The sequence below is a fragment of the Anopheles merus genome, chromosome 3L (genome assembly GCF_017562075.2).
Source record: "Anopheles merus strain MAF chromosome 3L, AmerM5.1, whole genome shotgun sequence".
NCBI lineage: Eukaryota > Metazoa > Arthropoda > Insecta > Diptera > Culicidae > Anopheles > Anopheles merus.
In genome coordinates, this window is record NC_054085.1 from 11,488,404 (window position 1) to 11,511,375 (window position 22,972).

Below are 22,972 nucleotides of genomic sequence, written 5' to 3' on the forward strand. Positions count from 1 at the left end.
GAAAATATTCTTCTTATGCAATTTCCCGCCGAAGAATGATTTTTGGTTCCTTTTGTTTCCGTAGTGCGGAAAGTTAGTAAGGCTTGGGTCTTCCCAGGATGGCCGGACAGCATTGAAGTCGGTTTAGGTTTATTGTGTTGCGTGCCTCGGGAGAAGAATCAAAATAATCCCCCAATTTGTTGGACACATCAAATCATCTTACAATTTTTATGATTTGATAAATCCCTAAATTACATTACTTCAGTGAACCGATATGGCCAAGGGGTTGTTGGAGGGGTGCGGGACAATAAATAAAAGTTGAATTATGTTTTTTCTTGATTTTTGTTGTTTTTTCAATACCAGTATACGGTTGTTAAGGTCGTATAATCTTTCATGTCACGATTCTATGCCGCGTTTGTGCAAACTATTCGACTTGAATTATTTCGTAACAATAAAACAATAAATATAAATCCCAATCTTTAGTATGAAGATAAAGAATAAATACATAAAAATATAATGGTTTGATTAAACAAATATAATTTAAAGGCCTTAACAGGACTGACAGTAAATAACGTATCACCTCAAATGATGATTTTTGTTTTGTGTTGTAATTTATGAATGATCCCCTTGTTACGTAATTTATGGATGATCCCTTAGTTATTTGATCAAACAAAGATTCGCTCAATCGATTAAATATTTCTTAGTTAGCGTAATTTGCTGTTATACATTTGAACTATGCTATTCGAACTTTCTGTAAAGGCCCTACTATTAAACAATAGCGTGTACGATTTGGACGATATGTACATTATGTCAACATCTTTACTTTTATACGTTATGATAGATAATACTCTACTTATTTTCGAGTTAGAAAAGATTTTATTTCCGTTTTAACTTTAAGCTCTGTATCATGTAAATTCATACCGAACAGAACATTTACACCATTAGTTTGTTATTTTTCAGCCACAAGCAACAAGCAGCACTTCATTTCAAAGCACCCGCCCGAAAAAAAGAGCGCAAAAGTAGCTTTCTGCTTCCTATTTCATGACACACTCCCTCACCAGTCCGTTAAAATCAACTCAAAAGCGTAAACCCAATTTAACGCGCGCGTGTTTCGTTTTATCCTGTAGAAAACAGTCTTCCAACCGACCGAAAGTCATCCCAAGTGACAAGTGTTAGTGCCTATTTTGTGCACACTCTACGCAAGGGCTGCCGCCACGAACACTACCTTAGAAGCAATGCTGGCGGACAAACAAACCGTGAAACTACCGGCCGAGTAATGGCCAGACCCTTCCACAGGGCCCAGGGTGGCGGCAAGCGCAAGCTAAGTTTGTAAATAAACCATAAATTTATAACACTCATAAAACTCTCACGCTCAACTTGCACGCTCAAAGTGAATTGCACTTGAATGGTTTTACTACCAGTTTTTCACTGGTTTTTGCTGTTTTTTTTTGTTCTCGTTTTCGTTGTTGTTGCTGCTGCTGTCATACATCTTTACACCCCGGTCGGGGTTAGTACACGCCAAGGACAATAGGTACAGAGAAGGAAGGCGGGTCCGCTGTCGATCGTAGTTACGGTATCGTAACCACATTATGGAGGCCACATTACATAAAGATGAAATCTACCATGATCTTGGCATTTGTGGGGGTGTGTGTTTTTTGCACATCAAACGACCATGTTTCGGGACGGATTGGAAAGCAATAGCCTATTACTATTATTGCTACTTGGATAAAATGGGCTTGAGCAACGCTGGGAGGCGTCATAATACGTACTCCTCTCCAGTTGCTATAAATACAAATTGTTTGTATAAATGTTTCTTCTCCTTTCATAATAAGTCTGAGCGGTTCCTCAGACAATCATATAATCAATGGCTTTTCGTTTCCAATTTTTACGATAAACCAATTAGAAGACTCAATCATTTTGTCAATTAATGTCTCCACATCGTCCGCATTGATGTGTAGCGGAGTTAATTATTTTAACCCCGAAGCAACCCTTTTGCTCTCATCATCAAACGTAGCTGACTTCCAGGCTCCAAATTGCTTATTTCTAACTCGTTCGGTTCATGTGTGGAAACCAGTTCCCATCGCTTCTGGCTTTGTCCAAATCCATTCGTCCCTTTATTGACTTAATGCTTTATCAGAAATCCCATCAACGTGCACTTTTCGCACAGGAAGAAATCCACTTCTTCTTCAACCTTTGCTTTGAGAGATCCAAAGCGAAGAGTAATAACAAAAAATAACCCCAGCTCCTCCTAATACCAATCTTGCCCGATTTCTCCCTAGAGGACATTTCCCGCTGTGTTGACTAAGACGAAACATAAATTTTCCCCTTTCCCGGGTGGTGCAGAGGACGGGCAGATGGTTCTGCCGTATTGGCTCGTAATTAAAATCCTATCGATCCTTTCCGGACCGAACATTTTCGCTCTGCTCCGAGGAAAACAAAAATCAGTTCCATCGCTCTCCTTCCGTCTTGCCACCATTAGCTCCGCTCACATTTCTCCCTCTTCCTATACCTGTACATCACGGACGGGCGGAAACTCCGGTGTGCTAATCGCCAAGGGAAAAACGCATGTTTACTGTCAACCTAGCGTCGCTTTATGTAGCAATTGTGGGCAGGCAACTGATTAAATATTGAACAACGGCGACCACCGCCGTCGTGCTTTGCTGTCCCTGTTGCTTGTAGTTGATGGCGACTACACTTTTTTCCCAAATACCAAGAGATAACACTCCGCGGGAAATGAACGCTCGAAGGATAAGCAAGCAGATTCATCTTCAAGTGGAGACGGTCGCAAGGAAAAGCAGTCATTCATCAAATCACCCCTGCACAAAAGGTGGGATAGGAGAGTGGCAGTAGTAATACCACCGGGCAGACTCCCTAAAGGACGACGTTTTGTTTGGCATCTTCCATCTGGTCGAAATGGAAGCAATTCCCTCAAGCCTTCATCTGTCGCATCGTACAGAGACGGGAAAGGGAGAGAGAGATAGAGAGAGTAAACAAACAACGGCGATGGTGCATTCAGGGGCCCATGACACAAGAACCTATTTGGGCAGGCTCAAGAGCACACCATGTCACCGTACGCAACCGCGCTGTGCCAATCGGAACACGTGTAGCTTTTCAGTGTTTTCACGAGGGAAAAAAAAATTACGTGTTCAGACGAAAATCTACCCTTTCCTTGCTGATGAATACAGAATCACAACTCAAATGCCGTAAACAAAGAATAAGAAAAGGCAGAGTACGCTCAAGATCTAATTTTTTGGAGTTCCTGAGTTCCTTGAGATCTTCTCCATTGCTGAGATATTTCAATTCTAACCTTTCCTGACTATAAACCACCAAAACTTCGTGTCCTTACACCAGCAACACACTTGCTAAACTTTTCACCTGCTTTCCCCACAAAAACAACAACAACATCAACGTCTTCAAGTGCAATCTCACTAATGGCCTTAGGTACTTCTAAAAGGGGTAGAAAACAAGTACAAGTGCACACACCTCACTTACCAACTCACTTAAACGCATTGGGTGACTCTTTATTGACTGTTTTTTGCTGGTAGGCCCACCCTACCGCATCCAAGTACTTCACTAACTGGCGAGTAGTAAGCGACGAGGATGTTCCTGACACACACCTGTCCCCGCAGAATTCCTCGCACACAAAAACCCAGACGAGATGCTCGCCTCGCTGTAAAGTGCGCATTATTATTTATAATGAATTTTACTACCACACAACAATCTTCCGGATGTCCAACCTTCATCATCAGCCTTTCAGAGCTGCGTAAAGAGCCGGGAATGGGGGCGTACACTCGTCATCACTTCGTCAGCGACGTTCGTGTCTTCCAGTAGCTGTGCTACTGCCATTGCGGTATTAAAGTTTTCAACGCAACCAAACAGACCAAAACCCAACCACTGCGTGGATTGACGCAGTTCCGCAGGAGACAAAGTCATCTCGTGCCGTGCCAGCTGGCATCCCAAAAAATCGCAAGAAGGCAGCAGTTTTCCTAGCCATTCAGTCTCACCCGCCCACAAAAGGCAGGCAGGCAAGTACAACGGCGAGTACAAAAGAAGCTTCGAGAAATTTTCAACTAATTTGCATGTTTTCCCTCCCCGTTACCCAGAGCTCACGCAGGCCTCACACCAACCGCCACTACCGGAACAAGGGACAGTTCTACATGCGTTCCCTGGGAAGCAGCCAAAGCACCCGGCTCCTCCCCGGTTTCGCATATTAAGTGGAGTGAGTTTTTATTTCTTTTCCCCATTAACAAATACGTCCTCCTCCGACCATCGGTGCGGCGCGGTGAAGAGTTTTTTGTCTGCCCGAAACACGTGGCAAATGGTAACAATCGCGCCATCAAGCCTGAATTGCTGGCACTGAGTGAAATCTTGAGACGAAGAACTCTTCTCGGATTTTTTTTTTTGTACATTCGTTTTGGCAAACTGGCTGGGTCGTTGATTTGTTTCGTTGGTTTGTTGCTGCTGCTGTCGCTTAACATTGCTTATTTTTACAAACTTTCCAAGCAAGCCTTTATCCTCCCCTTGAGAAGTCTGGCCCAACTTTGCCGTGGAATGTTTCCAAGCGATGGAGCTCCAATATGCAGACGGGGTTTTCATAATTTCAAGCTTCACAGGCTCAAAGAACCAAACAGTTCAAGTCTCCCGTGGGATGATGGCGAAAGAAGAATGGCGCAACCAAAGTCGGAGGGATTATTTCAATTAGATTCAGCGAACGAAATGACAATGACAAATGGTTCCTGGGAGTTTTTCTTTGAAGTTTCACTAAATGCAAAACTACTGTGCGCTTGTCAAAACATTGGTCTTCCTGCAGGAGGAAAAAGGGAGCAAAGGAGTTGTGTGGAGCAAATCATAAATCCCAACTTTCCTCCTTCAGCAAGTGGCTAGGTACAAGCTATCGGCTTTACTGTGGTCATCGGAGGACAAAGCCGTCCGACCGAGCAATCTATCTAAAGTACACATCGTTTGCAGGCTTTTCTTTGGCTTTGGTTGGGAAAGATATGCCTTTCATCATGGAACTTTTCCACGTCCGCAGCTCTTTTCCTTTCAACGGGAACTGTTTTGGGATGAAGTCTGGCACAGCGTGACAATGTCGACGGCTACAAAATACCTGGAATAATTCCAACCCAGCCAGGGCGAGAAGGCTTTAAGATGTCCCGCAGGACTAGAGTTCTTACAGGGCAACACCAAATGAAAGAAATAAAACAACAATGCTTGATAATTTCGGACTGCGACGACGGTACTTCTGTTTCCCGCCGCACATTCTAACACACATTCCACCCCAAAAGTTTTACACCAGAATCCCTCTTGCGTGTTTGGCAATGCGAAAAACGATCATTATCATTAGGTTAATGGATTTCGTATCTCCACCGAGCAAGGGCAAGCACACATCTTGGGCCGCAGCGAAGCAACTTCTTTGCCTTTGCCAACCCGGACAATCTCATTTGCGAAGGAACAATTGCTTGCAAGAATCATCTGAATTGGATGAAGCAAGGCGAAGAATGCGCATTGCAGTAGACGCTTTCAAACGCTCCTATGCCCGGTAGCCACTAATTGATTGTTGATATCCCATCACCATCCCATCCCATTGCCTGCGATAATGATGATGTAGGTGAAGACATACATGCTCGTAGCTAAACGTTGGCAAAGACAAAACACACATCCATGGGAACAGTACCCTTTAGAAAGAGAGTGAGAGGTGTTTGACGCAATGAAGGCCAACGAAGCAACGAGCTCCCCAAAAAAAGTAGTTGCCTTTCGGGGAGGTTAAACTAGCACACCGTTTTGCTCACAACAATCACTCTCAAATCGTGTTGCGTACAGCGACGTTGTACTTTTGCTCTTGCTGAAGGGTACTCCTTCTCTGCTCGTCGATTTCCTTACACCCGGTTGAAAAGGTTAACGCAAACACCTTTCGCTCCGGTAGTTGGTTTTTATTTCCTCGTGATCGACGTGATTCTTCCGTTCCAAGAGACGAGATCGCTTACCCGTGATACCACGACGATCAACTGCTGCAGAGCGCCGAAGTACGCTATCGGAGCGTTGATCAGCGTTACAGATAAGCGTGAAGCATGATTGATGAAGGGCACCATGAACCGGGAGGAAGGTAACCCTAACAACCCCTATGAGCCAGGTTCGTCGCCTGCTGAAGACGATTCCATAAATCGCTCCTTCGAGCAAGCTTTGATCCTAACCCGCCCGACCGTCAGCCCGATTATTGGTCCCCATTGCGCAGTCGCACTGATCCGCACAAGGTCACTGTACCACAGCAACAGCAAATCGTGAAATTGTACAGGTGAAGTCTGCGGCGCCTCTTTTAAGTACCGAAAACAGCCACCCGCCGGTACCGACCAAGATTGGTGCAATTTTGACGAGCGCGCCGAGCTGAGTAATATGCCACACAATAAGCAAACGGATGATTGATCTGGAAGATGGCATATCTGTGCGGCTCGCTGTGATCGCAGAGCATTGGAAAATCCAGAACTTATGCAAAACAGCAGAGAATTGAACGGGAAGGAGGATTACACACCAAATGATCATCCTTTGCGGCAAAAGTGAGCGTTTTGGTTCGTGTTTGAAAGGGAACGACACTGACCGACCTTCGGCAAGACGACAGTTTGGAAAGAATTCAACGCGCGATGACATCATCGAAGACACGAACCGCCAAGAGATATTTTGCGATTGATGATAATTGTGCGCTTCACGAAACAAACACCAAAACGCTTCAAAACCCTAACGGCAAAAGGGTTACGCGAAGGGAGCTCTCCGTTCATTAAAAGTAATGCCTATGTTCGCAGCATCCTTGCGCAATTTGTTTCCTGTCTAGGCCCGGCCGGGCCAGCCAGGGCCCTGCGTGCCTTAATTAATTCCTGCCCCAGAGGAGGGCAGATCTTCATTCGCCCAAATTGCTCGAATTGTTTCCTGTTAAACTATTGAGCGAACGCGCGCGCGCGCGCACGCTTGCGTCTAATGATTCCGTCGTTCGCGGCATCATTACACGGCCTTAAGGTCTCGGTCCGGCTCATCCCGCGTCACGAGCTGCGAGCTAATGATATCAATAGTTGACCCGTCAGCGAAATGGATCTTTACATCGGCTATAGAAACGACCCCAAACGACCTGACCCCGTGTGCTGCCGACGCCACCGTACCGACGTTCGTTAGCGAGCATGAAATTCAAGGCACTCCTTCGCGCGCACCCGGCAGCTCCGCGGCTTCGAGGTTTAATTTCACGAATCTTCGCATGCTGACTGATGATCGGTTTTTGTTTGAAAATTGAAAAGCGTAGCATCAAATCAATCAGCTCACAAAGTACGGCTGTAGCCCAAATATGGGCTCTCTGAAGGGGGTGGAGGAGTCAAACAGTGTTTCCGGCGCTTCCTGAAATCGATTATTAACGTACCTAACCTTGAGCCGGGCGATGTTGTTGCGCTAGCCGTACGAAAACGGGGCTTTGCATAATAGCAGACACGGGTTTTGTGCTGTGCGGTTTGTGTAACATATTGGTTGGCTTCGTGATGCTTACCTGGAAAAGGGGAGAGTAGAGAGAAAACGAAATGGAATCAATAAACGTAAACAATATTATGAACGCTTGTCATATTATAACTACGAAATGTTATGATAAATTGTATTTTTAGACTTAATTATGTTGTTTATTTCTCGCATGGCAACCGGTTTGGCACAGTTCTGTTCACATCCTGGTTCACTGTTTAGAATTGCTCATTCCCATTAGCTATGCAGATTTAGCAATGCGTCTACACACACACACCATACCTTTTCTAACGAGCATTACCGGATGCATCTCCATTTAAATACCCCCAGTTTCCGGGGCGGAGGTCAACGGCCTGCCCGAGAAAAAGGGTCACCCAGTCGGCTGTCAATGCGTCAATCATCGTCAACGCCATCATTTCCATCACAGAGTAATCAGAATGGCCACAGACACAGGCAACATACCGACTTCCGGGATTCAGATTTCCTGCCCCAATGCCCCATTCCACGCAAGCCACAGACCAAAACGAGGGATGCAATTTATTCATGATTCGTACACATCAATGAAATTTATTTCACGCCCATAAGCCACAATCATGTCGCCGGAATGGGTGTGTGTTGCCAACTGCACTGACCAAAAGGGTGACATTGGTGATGGAAGAAGCATAGGGAGGAGGATGTTAAATTTAACGGCTGTATTTTGTACTTGCCGAAGAATAGGAGAATGAAGGAGTTTCTTGTTTCGATATTGCAAAAGTGAACCATTCGCTTCGATTGGGGAAAGGTTTTATTGACAGTGGCTCAATGAAATTGATGGTTTAGCTGCATCAGATGACTACGGTTTCGGGTTTTCCGGCGAATTTAACACTATGCATGACGTAGAAACATGAAATAGCATTTCATATACAATTTTCGAATTACAACCTGTCAAATTCATGGTAACAATCACACTTTGAATAGCAGTAAAGAGTAGATAAACTATTAAATGCAATGGTAATATCATATTCTCCAAAACAAAAGGTTAACAGACTTAATTGGTCCACTTGAAGAAAAAAACATCTTATACAACTACTCCAAAGTTGTTTTAGTTATTGCGCCAAAATAAGAAGAAGAAGAAGAAGAAGAAGAAGAAGAAGAATACAACTACTCCAATCCAGATTTGTCTAACCATTGTGTTCGAGAATTGAGTAGCTTTGGTTATTTTACCAATTTTCCAAAAAAAAGTCCTTGAAAAACTCTTATATTCAATTAAGATAGCAGACAAACCCAATACAGCATTAAATAAGAAAATACACAAAATTGTACAACCGACAAGAGAGACTCTCTAATCTCTAGTGTATATCTGATAGTGTCCAAACAACAAGAAAGACAGTGTGGGACAACATGCATAGATTAACTTTTTAATATTATTCAACCATGAAAAAGGTTCTCAGCGATTATCTGGGAAAATAAAATGAGAGCTTTTGAACTGCTAGAATACGTATCCACGTCCTTTTTGATCAAAAGGATGATATCAACAAAGCCCCAAAATAATTACAAATTTGCCCTGGATTTGAGTGGTTTGGTCTTTTTTAGTGTCCAGACCGATGTCCTTGAAGCAACTGTGTGTAAGTCTTGTGTGACAAGGCAATTTAGAAATGATATTTCATGTTAGGTTGGAATCACCATGTAGAACAATACATCATGCTGACCTCACTAACAGCGTAGCAAACATTTAACGTAAACACACAATAAAGTCATTTTGTCCTACAATGTTACACTTTTAGATCGTGTGTTAAAATAAAACAAACGATAAATCATCCACCAAGAACATTCACAACACGGAAACTATCGCAAACAGTAATCATTTACTGGGCTCATGCTATTTTAAACTTCTCCTTGACCTACGAACCGCGACACAATATTCCTTTCCAAAGCACCCACAAAATTGAACGTCGTCATCGCCTTAAGGCACTTACACTTTGCACCATTCAAATAGAGCAGGATAAAGTATTTATCATTTGTTTTGATTATGTTACAATATATTATGCAAATTCATCGCCTCCATCACCATCTCCGAGTGAAAACCACAACTCGTGGGAATTACAAGAAATGTCCGATACTCACACACACACAACGTAACTACCGCTGTTGACCTTTGCTAAGGGAAACGAAAATTACCTGTGTAAAGCAACAGCAACGGTTGACACTTTTATTCCGGTTTTATGCAAATGACCAACACCATTTGCACTGGTAGTTGGTCGAACCGTGTTTTGTTGCTGTTACTTTTCCCTCTCTTTTTTTGTTTCCTCAACCAAACGCCAACACTGACGGACGACAAGGGGCGATGACAATTTGGACGAGTACCGAACAACAGTAGCAAAAAAAAACGGAGCTGTTAACCAACCGTCAGTATCTCCCTGTGCTCGGACTTTACAGGACTTTGCGGACCAAATTACTAGCCACTCAAGTGCACACAGCCCAGGATCGGTGGGCGGTTAGAGTGTGTAAGTTATCCTGGAATAGGAGATTTTCACCATGTACAGGCTTCACTCGATCCAGGCCCTCCAGTGCCAATCTCAATTGAAGTGTAGTGCTCCCATCGACGCTGGGTTGGAGTATCAATTTCAATTAAAAATAGAACACGTCCGTCCTGCCGTCCCTGCTATTCTACGCCGTCAATGACTAACTTCAATCCAACAAATTGACACCTGTACCTGTTAGCACAGCAACCACACACATACACAGCAATGGTATTTTGGGGTTGTTTTACCCTCAACTCTCTCGCTGGGTGCTCTTCCGTGTACTTCCGTTGGATTTTGCCATCACGTGCTCCTTTTTCATCCATTTAAATTGAACAACAAAGCTAGTCATCCCTCGCTTTTTTTTTGGTTTGGAAAAGAAAGAAGAACGAGGAAACAAAAGTCCTTCCTCGCTGCTCCAAATGGGGCCCATTGTGTGAGCTAACCAACAAACGGGAACCCCTCGGTTGAAATGGAAAGGACCTTCTGCTAGTAAAATTTAACGATAGAAAACTTTCACTTGCCGCGTGACCCTTGCGTGACATTTTCAAACCCAGCCCGGCGCACACGGAAGCCGGAGCCACGGCACGGAACAGGAGAAAGAGTCGGCTCATTGTTTCTTGCGATGTGGCATAATTTAATGAATTCATATCGTATCACCGAGCACCATCGTGTTGAAACGCACCACTGTCTGTTCCGCTGTTAATTAAATATGATGTTTACAAATTCACTGTTGCTCTTGACGCAAAAGCCCTTGAGATCCGTGTTACGTGTCCGTCGAAGCTTAAATACAGTGAAAAGTTTCTGGACGAGATGTGCGTCAAAAAGGCCACCGAAGTAATTTCCTTCGCAGACTAAACATCCTAAGGCGCTTGCCACAGATCTTCTGCAGACAGCACTCGATGCGACACTTCGAAACAGACAAACTCCGTTGCTTGTATGAAATTGAATTTCCGACAATTTAATGATCCTAATAGAGATTTATGGACACACACACGGCGGTCGTTTGCCGTCGGTCCGAGGTTTATTGCACCGTGACCGTGGGTTAGGTATTTCACACAAAAAAATAAGACCGTCCCAAGAGAACGACCTTTTGGAAAACTACAACTCTACACCACTCCACTCCAACTCCAAAGCTGAGTAGACTGCTTTCTTTTCAGCTTTCTTCGGATTTTTTTAAACGATGGATGGTCTTTGTACCTGCTCTTCTAAAGGTTCTCGGTGATAAGATTACAGAGGCGTCAATGTGAAGTACATCCCAGGAACTAAAGAAAAAACTCTCCTTTGATGTCTTCTCAAGGGTAAGTTTTAGTAGAAGAAGAACAAAAAACCCTTTTCTTTCTTCAAAACCATTTGCGGTGGATTAGTAACATGTGTGAAAGTTGATTGGGGAATAGCTTTAACATAATGCTTCCTTCAGAATTCGATTCAATGCTCAATGTCTTTGGAAATAGTCGCAAGCACCTTCTTTCTCAGGAAGTCCACCAAGAAGTTCCGTTTTCCGGCTCTCGTACGCCAAATGTAAAAAAAATTAAAATTATAGACCAAAGAAAACATGTACCATACTAATTTACATTTACATTTTACCAACAAAACATAACAATCATCCATTCAATTCGTTGTTCACCTCTCTGGCTCTACTCTTACATCCAACCCCAAACCACTCCATGGAACACACCTGTCTTCTCTTGTTTCCCATTTCCTGTACAAAAACACAATCGTTCCGCACGCAAAAACCAAACTCCCAACCGATCCACCATGTACAATGCTCCGTGTGCGTATTTCACTAATTATGCTAAGACCATCGTTAGGCATGCTGGAAAAAATACCATCCTAAGCCTATTGTGCGATTCCTTCAATTCTAATTTTCCACATTAGCAACTGCGTGGGGAGAGGTGCCCTAATGCCACACCGCGTTGCGAAGGCTACCTCCACCAACGGCCCTGTCAGTTTGGCAGCCGCCACGAACAACTCGTACTTGCTGTCTTCGACATAATTAATTAACCCCACGAGAGCAGTTCGGCGGGGCAAAAGCTTGCCGTACCGCGCTAGAAAAGAAAGCAGACAAAATATGCGCACGGACAACATCTTGCAGCAACACTCGTGGAATGCTGCTTAAGAAGAAGAACAGGCCTGGAATAATGCTGCCTTTTTCTTTTCAAATAGGCATAGTTTCCACTTTTTCTTTCCACTTCAAACACGACTCAGGGCACACGGCCTCTTCTGAACTCCGGACGCCGGGTTACGACGCTGGGCTAATGATTTGACGAAACCATGCTTTCGCATAATCTCCGTACCATTGATGATAATGGAGCCACGGTTTCGAGAATGCGAGCAGCAGTTCCTTGTAAGCTGTAATCCCTTTCCCAACTCGCGACTAGATCCGCAACCGCTGGTACCGGCTGGCATAAGGAAGCAGCTTACTTTTTGATGTTTTAAGTATGTCCGGATCATCCGGGAACATGTGCCATCTTCTTCCCATTAAATAGCACAAAGAAATGGTGATACAGAGCAGAAGGATTGTTTTCACTAAATAAGAAAGGTCTTGAGCGCACTCCATTCTACTTCCGCAGCCATGATAAACAATACCAGCTAATCATTCTCGGCTTTCACGCATCGAACTCCATCCAAAATGAACTATGCTCAAGCCCGGCGATACGTCTCGTGAAGTTTATCGTCATTGGCAGCAAAACAAACAACTTTATCATTTGCGGGCTAACACCGATTCGCAAAAGCTCGCATCTTCAGCGGTCCTTAACGAACATCGTCACGATGTAAACCACCATTAGGCTTCCACAAGCTGAGGGAAGAAGACAGTGTCAACGTATCGTCTTACACATTAGTCACGCTTCGCCAGCCACATCAAACGAGTTCATCAATCCACCTCGCTGGTCACCCAAGATCAAATGGGCAATCTCATTTCGCGACCCACCGAGCCATGAGAAAACTCGGCACCCTCCCGCATGTTTTGGCACACAGACGGGAAACATTACCATCGATTTGCTCGCACCACACACACACACGATGGGATGGGATGTGTTGAAGTTGCGCCGGGCAGATCACTTTTACAGCGCCAAATTGCGTCATCAAGTGGCGATTACATTAGGCTGATTAAAAGTGGCCCTGAACGTGCACCCTGTTAGTCCGCTTGACGCAAAAGATTGATATTATAACGTTCATCCATTCAACGAAGACTGGTATAACTCAATTACCAAAGTTGTTGGGACAATCTTCAAGAGTCGATTTAAGCCAAAAGAAATATTTGTGAACTCCTTCCAAAAAGTCTGAGTTACGTGTCACCGAAGGATCCTACTTATTAGCATAATACTTCATTTATTAACCCCAAACAGATATCATCATAGTAGCCCTATATGATACGGCTATAATCAAAGTTTCGTCACAGTCTCAATAATCTGTTCTACACCTTGAATTTGTAACCTTTCGACAAGACACGGAAGACATGCTCTGCCTTCTAAAACAGCTCGCCCTATTTAGAAGACAGTATTCCACCTCCAAAAAGGCACATTAATACATCTACCACACTCCAGGCCTATCTCATACCATCGCAGACGACGTGTTTATCAACAGCATCTACACGCGGTACCGGCGGGAACGATGATGCCTTACACTTCTCCGGCACTACTCGGTCTGATTTTTCCGCGTGAATGGGCCTTGGCTTCGAGAACGTGCTGCGCAATAAATAGGCCACAACTGAGGGCGATGCGGGCGAGATGTCTACCCGGCACAGGCGAAACGAGATATTAGACGACGATAGCATGTCTTGCCAACATTAACCCAGAAAAACATGCCCAAAAATCTCTCCACACACATACACTCATTTTCACAAGCTACGTGAGCCATGAGGCAAATGATAATGATCCTGATGATAGCACAGAAACAGGTTCATAGATATCGCGTTTCAGAAGCTTGCAGGAGGTTGAATTAACGGAGGTTCTCTGCTGTCAATCATTTGCAGCGAAGTAAGCGCTGCTACTTGAGGGAAGGTTTTTGTGGGTGAACATTTTGACATTTCCCAAAGTCATGAAATGGATGTTACGAAAGAAGAAAGATCCCCCCTTACGAGAGTTATCTCGCGTAGACCGTCCACACTCAGTTTTATGCTCCAAGGACAGGCAATCACTCTCACTCTCCCAGTTATTCTATTTTTGAGATGATGAGATATTAAACGACTCTCCATGTCTCCTGTACTGCGAGATGATGTTCAACAAACATTGGCATGATGCTGCTACTCTGCCTTGTGTACAGGAATTTCCCTCTTAAGAGAATAATCTTTAAGGTACGACGACATCAATAACGTCAACGCATTACATCTTGCCTTGAGGGAATCGTTCAAGGTCCAATATGTCCAAGATGTCCTTGCGGAGCGCGCCACTTTCCGATCGACAGAGAGAGAGAGCACAACACGAATAACAACTCCGACCGAACAGCGGGAAAAGAAAACAACAACACCAAACAGCACTCCCAGGGAAAGCCCCATCATCGGGGGGGGTCACCCTCTATTTCCACGCGATACTCATCGGCGATGACTCATAGGTCGGTAGGTCGCCATCACCTCATATACCTTGTGTTATTTTTACGATGTTCGCCTTCTCGCGCCTTCTGCTCCACCAGCCGCATACAGCACAGCAGGTCGGAAGTGGGTTTGCCAATATAAGCTCGGACTACACACCTGGAACTTGCCCTGGATGACACTGATTCTACACTAGCACGGCACACAACGGACACGTCGTGACACACTGTTCGCTTTTCGCAAGCGGTTTTGGAGCGCAAAAAAGGGTTACACACAGCAATAAAAAGAACTGGGCAAACTGTCAATTTAATGCCTGGAGTGGTTCCAAAAAACACACACACACACACACTCACAAAACTTCACATTTACCACTATCCTATTTCGGGGCTTTTCACTACACTTTACCGTCACTGAACGGGGACGCTTCCCTCGCAAAAAAACACCGTGTGACCCGGTCTCTTAACTCACAATTTAGACACGCCACATATTTCCCGATAGTCCGGGCGAACACACGGCGATACGCACTTGTCAAGCATACTCTGTGTGTATGTCTCTCTCTCTTTCATTTCCCTATTTCCACTGGAAGGTATAGCTTTTCCACCCGCTCGGTATTGTTGTTGTTTTGGGGCGACGTTGGTGCTCGCGCAACTTTTCGTACCGTAGTGCGACCACCGTCTGCCGGGCCCGCTGCTCTATCCTGGCGGATCGAATTCGTACACTCGGTAGCACGAGGGCTGGTGATGATTCATCCCTGCAACATCGCGGCCCGCAAGGAAACCCCGAGCACATTAGCGCGCGTGTCCCCCAACAGCCCTCCAACCCACCCCGCGCACACTCACACTCTCAGAAGGGCTGATACCTCGTCAGCTGGATCAAACTGACTCTCTCCGCCGTGGGCTCATGCCTTTTCCATCGCATGCTCAGTTGTCGAGCCACTTTACGCTCGAAAATTTCACCCATAAACTCTCGCTCTCTCACACACAGCAACACAGCATGCGGCGAGGGAAAACTCATGCAGCGAGTAAAATGGTAAAGGAAAAACCCTCTGCTTGTGGACGGGAATCGGCGTGTTGCCTGGACGGGGACGTGGAAGGCGACGGTCGCATCGATGTCCTATGCTCTCGGGAGGAAATCTCGGAGAGATGGAAGATTTTCTTGCAGTTTGTTTTGCCTGCGGCAATAATACTGCTACTGTTGTTCAAGTTTTTCCCAATTTTTCACACCGAAACGCTTACATCAAAGCTTATAATGGCGCACAGCGTTACATTTGCTCGAATTAAAACACTTCTGGACACGAATATTTCATCTCAAAACACTATCTGACACGATACAAACACGAGGATTCTTTGGCGGATTCGGATATCGCGTTTTGCGTCACCGGAGATTGCTGAGAGCGTTTCCTGTTCACAACTCCTAGTGGAAAATCTTACTGTACAACACCCAATTTCTACTGCCACTCTGCGCTGATGATGCGTTTGATAACGTCCTTAAAGTGTTTGTACGCGTAACTGTTCAACTCACTGCCCAACTTGGAAGCCCCCGAATCCAGGACGGTCCACGCAGGACATGACCAGCGCGGCGAAAATGTTGCGGACAACTAAATGATGTCATAGGAGCGGCTGGAGTTTTTAGAGGCAAAAAAACATCCACTCCACATCACCCTCCGCTCATCTCAGGCTGGTAGGAATGCTATGCCTGGCAGAGCGTGACAAGGATAACGCGATGGGAAAGGTGCGTTATCTCCTTTTCCAGCGGGACTAAATGAGTACCCCAGTGAGTGTACTCACTCACCGGATCAACAACGCGCCTTTCCCAAAAACCCATTCTCTATTCAGTGGAAAATAGACAAGAACTCATCGGAAATTCGAACCTTTTTTCTACGGGGAGTATGATACCGAACTTTCGCACCAGAGAGAACGACTGATGCTGAGTGGCGGTGTTTACCGAAAACGGATAGGCTAATGGCATCCGCTTGTGACGTAAATCGGAGAAGTTGTTTTGAGTAACCTCGGCCACGAAAGTATATCTCTCGCCGCTGGACCTGCGCACTGCCAGGCTGCTGCTGAAATCGCAACGTTCTTGCAATATCCTGTCGCCTTTTGCTTTGCTGTTCACATTGAATAGTCTGATACCTTTGGGGGTGAATTTTTGTTTGGAGTTCGAAATCACAACCTCGAGTGCTGCTTCCTCGGTTTGCTCTATCGATTCGCTTATCGGAAACAAACGCTATCGCTGCGATGCTGTCAGTTGCTTGAGCATCTTTCGCTGCGTGGAATGGGTGTGGAATAGGGAAAACAGCACCGTGTCCTAGCGACTCTTCTGGTACTGTTACGTAAACAAATGCTGTCAGTTGGTAGCGCGGCGGAAGCTGACAGCCGTTGTTTTGGACGACGACAGCACTGCCCGGGAGATGATGATACCGCCACCTGTCAGCACCGTTGCTGTGCGTGATTGTGCGATAGCAACTAAATTCAAATTGTTTTCTGACAGTTGAAGCAAGTGGTCATACACTCGGGCGCATTTTGTTTTTTTGTTTGTTTTTTTTTGTTTTTTTTTTTATTTCGTGCTGTATTCTTGAATAATCAGGAATACATATTGATATCTATTTTATCTTGTGCTTTTACAGATTACTTCATGAGTTGCTCAATAATGACATATTCCGCCTTTGGTCCTGGGATTTAGTCATCTATTACCCCAAACTCTGTAAATGACGCGCATGAGAAGAATTGACTTAAAACTATCGAAACGAAATCTACAGCAGATCTAGACATCTTGGTAGCTAATGTAGTACTAAAAATTACAAGAAATCAACAATAAAATCAAGGATCATAGGCTTTTCTCACATCCTAATATTTAAAAGTTCAGCTAACAGATTCCACTGATACCGAAAGTTTCTTTCAACTAGATAGGTTTCTCATTAGATTTATACAGTATCACGCAAGCAAACGAGGAGTCAACTGCCAACTTCCAACAAGTCCGAATGGGAATTTAAGCCATCCCGACCTGCTGGAACCAACGCGTCTAGCGTTGCCTTACCCTTTAAGCCTTACGCAAATTGGAGCCGATAATTTCAGAGACATTATACACACTATTTCTGAGAAATCCTAAGCATCCTGAGAAAAGTTTTTATAACAAAATTACAATCTTATACAAACAGCTACCTTCCTAGAATGAAAATTCCGCTCAACTACAAACAACCCAGCATTGAAAGCCTTCTGAATACTGTCGTCTTCAAACTGCATTGAGGCGCACCATCTTCTACGGGTCGTGGTGAATCACGTCGCACTGCTGCAGGACATTCCCGGCACCAGCGCGGGAACCTAATTGTTTACAGTTGTTTCCGCCCGCGTACGCAACCCATGCGCCGACTAAAGCAAACAACAACAGCACTCGGAAGCTCAGCCACCGCCCTCCGCTTTCCAAGTATTCCCACAGGGCGTCGATGTCGAAAGTCTATTTTTGGACGCACTGGGTTGAAGTGTGCACCGTAAGGCTCACCCGTTACCATGCACAGCAAGGCCAAACCATGACTTTTGTGGATCTGTTTGTGGCTCGGTTTGCCAAGCGCTATCGGAAAGTTACCTGCCACGTGGACTCTGCGCAGAGCAAAGCGAAAGTCCAAGGCAATCGTTTACTTTGTAGCGCGGGAAGTCAACATTAACACGGATGGATTCTCGCCCGAATGGTGAAAACCCCTTCCAAAATGAAGGATACCTTTCGCCCTGTGCTATTACTGTTATCCGGAGGGTTAGTTTTCTCGAAATACTCTCTCGCTCTCCCTTCTTGTACTTTTGATGTCTTTCTCCAAAACACCACAACACGATGACAACGATGTTAGATTGGAGGGGGACCGAGAGAAAAAAGAAGAAGCGAAAATCATTATTGTTTCCCACTCCCGCGAGCGTCCGCACGCAATCTCTTATCAAATATTTACACTAAATTTATTTGCTTGCACTGAATTATTAAACCTCCGACAACAGCTACAGCAAACAGCTCAACTCATTTACACAACTTTTCCGCTCAAACGTAGCGTGCAGTAAGATAACAGCGAAGCAACGAGTGATTGCATTTTTGCGCATGATTTACATTTTAATCCTGCCAATTGCTGGTCTGGTTCCGAGGTGATGACTTCCTGTCTATATATGTTTTAGAGCCATAGCCACATACACACGGCTCTCCTGTCCATCATCCCGGAACTGCGAAAAATGGAGCCGTTCTAAGTCAGCAGCCGGCGGCCACGCGCTTTGTGATTAACTTCGCACCGTAATGATAGCTATTAAGAAATATTTGTATGCAGATATGACTCGTGCCGTTTTGGATTTTTTATTATCCATTTTCATTGCTGCTACCCCCGTTCGGTAATGTGCACAGAGAGACGGGGGCCCAGTGTATGTTGTGCACGCCGAGCGCCCGTCGTTTAGTTCGCAGAGTGACGTGTGCTTGAGTGGCTCTCGTCGTACGAAGAATGCAACTGAGCCGACCAGTTTTATGACCACTTTCAAAATCCACCATACAACACCGACCGTTTGGTGGGGAGGGCGAAAGGAAGGCATGGTGGCCTGGTTCGGTGCTAAAAACTGCCCAGTTCGTCGAGCGCATTCCGTGATGCGTTTCAGTTCCGTGCTTAAAAATGCATTCAGTACATTTACGGGGGGTTCTGTAGCAGCGGTTGCAGCGTGCGGCGGCACGGAGCCGTTGTCATAAAAACGCGACTTAAAGCGATGCACTTGAAAAAAAGAAAAATCATTCACCACTGTTCCGGACAAGTGTGGCAAGTGCTGCGGCGCGGCACACTGTCCTATCGGATCGGAACCGTTTCCAAGCGGCGGTGGTGATTATTTATTCGTCTCACGCAATCTGTGATGTCATGGTTAGTCGCTGTGCTCGAGTATTGTAAGACAACAATGTAGGGGAAGATGGTTTAATCCGTTCAAGGTAATGTTTGTTTTGCATACTTTACGCAGTTAAGTGAAACCTGATGATACATAGAAGAAGCGTTCGAAGGATACAGTGTGACATGTTAGTTACGAATGAGAGAAGAATTGGGAAACAACTTCTAATCAATTGATGCAATAATGTACTCAAGAAGTCATGTTAATATAATCATTTAAAATCAAAACATTCGCTTAACACATTTACAGAGTAATTCTATATGGTTTGCCAATGCCATAATCAAGACGTAATCGGAACATGAAGTTGTTTTAAGACGTTAATGCGTACGGTAAACGATTACACTTCTCTTGTTCTGCGCAATTCATCACCTGCTGATGAACGGCGGGCTGTTTGTTTGTTACCTTATTTGTCCATTGCGGTACAGAGGAATATGCGCCAGAAGCATGCGTAAATCACTAGCGCACGAGGTTGAGCGCGCCTTTTGGATGTCAGTTAATTAGGATGAGTTGAATGAGCATGACACAATGTGATGTTAATTAATTCGAACTGCTTTGATTGCCAAATGTAGCAAAAACGTGAGATAAAGGAAACACAAAGTTATTTGTACATGAGACAGAACAGAACTAAGACAATGTTTAGCAAAAATGGACTGAAAAACAATAATAACTAGAAGAAGAAAAGCAAAATAATTAGAACATAAAATAATGATCGATTTGAAATAAATGAAAATGAATGTATATAAAAACATTATGAATCAATGCAGAATAAATAGAGGAATGAAGTAGTAAAAGAAAAATCGCAGCATAAAAAATGATAAAACTTATCGTGAATTTTCACAAAACTTTAGCTACTTGTTAAAACCCGTAGATGAATTATTATTATCATTAATAATATTTTTGCAAATTTCAAGTCAAACCCTTTTAAACCCTGTTATTAAATTTAAAATGTGGTTTTTCGTTTAGAAACTACAAAAAAAACAACGGAAAATACTTAAAATTTGCAAATAAAACTGAGTAATAAATATGTTTTCAGTTACCAACATTTTTCGACTGCCATTTTGTTAAGAAAAACCAGATATTGTTAACGATGTTTGCCTCATTTTTATTGTTTTTGTTATAATTTTGATATTTTTTCAATTGCCTTTATCTAAGACACGAGCTAAATGACGTAAAGAGAATTGAACAACAGCGAGAGTGAATGATCTCCACAGCCAGATATGATCGCTCCAAGAACTCTATTCATCTTTATCACACGTTTGGTTTGACTTTTTTTTATTCCGCCAGTGCTGTTAAAGCACACTCTATAAAAAAAACACCTCCTCCCAACCTATAGTTCAACATTTTTGTGCCAAAAACTGTATCTCATCGCTTATTATTACACACCCTTTGCCAAAATCGACACCCTGCAACCCCTTCGATACAACCGGAGCTCGACGGGGCGACGGCCTGATCGGATCAGTTGCTTGCAAAACAATTATTCGAACCACTCCAACAACAACAACAACAACAACAAAACTATCCAACTAATCAACCCATTTCCTTTTCGTGACTTGCAACACAAAAGACGTCACCAGCATCATGTTCTACAGAGTGCCGAGCCATCGCTCGTCTTCCCAAAACCCTACAGTTTCTTCGTCCAAGCTCCTTCTGATCGGAATTTCCTGCCCCTCCACCGGGTGCCCTTTCTTTCGCCACCCTTAAGCCACACACACAAACACACACGGGCATCCGGGTTGTAGCGTGAGGTTCACCCGCGTCGCTAAAAATAACCGGAATAACCCCAAAAACTTTGCACGATCCAGGATCTGGCCGTTGTCGAGATGTTGCCACCTCACGACCCACACGCTCTTTGACTGTGGACGCAACTGTGGATATTGCAAAGCTCACGACTGTGCTGCCATACGACGCGGATCTTAGGGGTCTGCTGCTTCACAACACACCCGCGAACTATTCTCATTCTTCTTGCTGTCTCGCTGCTCCAAAATCCGAACGTTAGTTATCCACCGAAAAATCTCACAATTCTGGCAAATTCCCAGGAATGTGAACAGACAAAACACTCCATCCATTATGGCGGCTGTGTAACGCAAGCGATGCCATTTATTAATAACATCCGGAATGTAATTCAACCCGCCAACACTGCCAACACGGCCGCTATCTAAGATCCCGGGGCGCATTTAGTTGTGATTTTCAAACGCCCTGCACGCCCGACTAATTTCATCATCTCCATACAGGGGAGTGTGAGAAACTGCATCATACACACACACACCGAGCCGACAGCATGATTACACTAATCACTTCCAACTTTATTGGGTACCTTACTTTTCATTAGCATCAAGAACGCCGTCACTTTGCGATGCAACTTCATCATACCTCATACCGAGCGCCCCGTCGTCATTCGCCTTTAGTTGCAAAGATGACTTGCATGTCAATTGCGTTCTTCTTGACATATCTCACCCTGGAGCTTGCTTTGAAGCGTACGATGAGACACGCTATCATTCTACAAAGAGTTCGTGGCATTGACACTCCAGCATCTCCAAACTTCTCCGGGGTGAGAACACGAATCGCTAGCAGTGCCTTATTCCCTCTCCACTAACTGATTATCTCTTCAACCTGCCCCGTATTATGTCCCCCCACAACTGCTCGCTTTCTTTCGCATCTCCCATATCCAGAAATTCATGGTTTTAAAAAGGGGTTTATTTCAGAGCTCCGATTTACTTCCACAATGAAGAACTTCTACAAGAAGATCATGGGTGCGTTTGCCAATAGCACCAACAGTGGAAGAGGACGGTGCAGCAAAAGACGTGAAGTGAAAAAAACCGTCTCACAAATGATTATTGCTCAATCATCTTCATTCATTTATACACATTTCCTCCATTTAACGCTTTTTGGCTTCCTAAAGCGTCATGAACCGCATCATCATCATCATCATCATCGCCATCTGAACTACCATCACCATCGTATATCCATTTTATACTCTTTACCCCTTTTTTCTGTAGAACTAAATTCGTTTCAATCGCAGGTGGACGGAGAACGTGATTATCTACTTGAGATTGTACACCGTCGTTGATCCTATTTTGCGTTTTTTTTTTTTGTTCTACTCTGCTCTCTCTCTCCTCCAATTCCATTCCAATTTGCAGCGTCCGTGTGCCGTCAGCTTGAAGCGGGGTGCTGAACAACAATGGTAGCGCTTTGTGTAGAGCCACAAAATGACGCGCACGACCCGACGCGCCATTGATTAATCAAACCGTTTGTTTCGAGAGCGCCAGCCAGCAACGCTGCAATATGCAAAATGCGTATGTGAATTCAACCAACCAACCAGTCAAGTTTGCTGACGGTTAGAAACACAGCATATGTCTGCTACTGTATAAAATGCGTTCCTTACCCCGTTCCGGAAGTGCCCCCGCAAGCACTTCGAGTGGAGTATTTGAACAGTTTTATTTTATTTTCAGTAACAACAAAACAATGGCTGCTAATCCCTTTTCCCCTCGCGCTATATCTCTGCTCTGTCACAAAACAGCGTCCATATGGAACGTCTCCAATGGTTGTACCGCTTTTCAGCCCCCGGGAAAAGTATCGTACTCTGCTCC

General features: G+C 44.4%; 1 protein-coding gene across 1 annotated transcript in view; it reads right to left on the reverse strand.

Moving 5' to 3' along the window:
- Positions 1–22,972, reverse strand: part of LOC121598501 — a 112,048-nt gene that overhangs the window by 56,606 nt on the left and 32,470 nt on the right. The gene's annotated exons all lie outside the window — the stretch shown is intronic.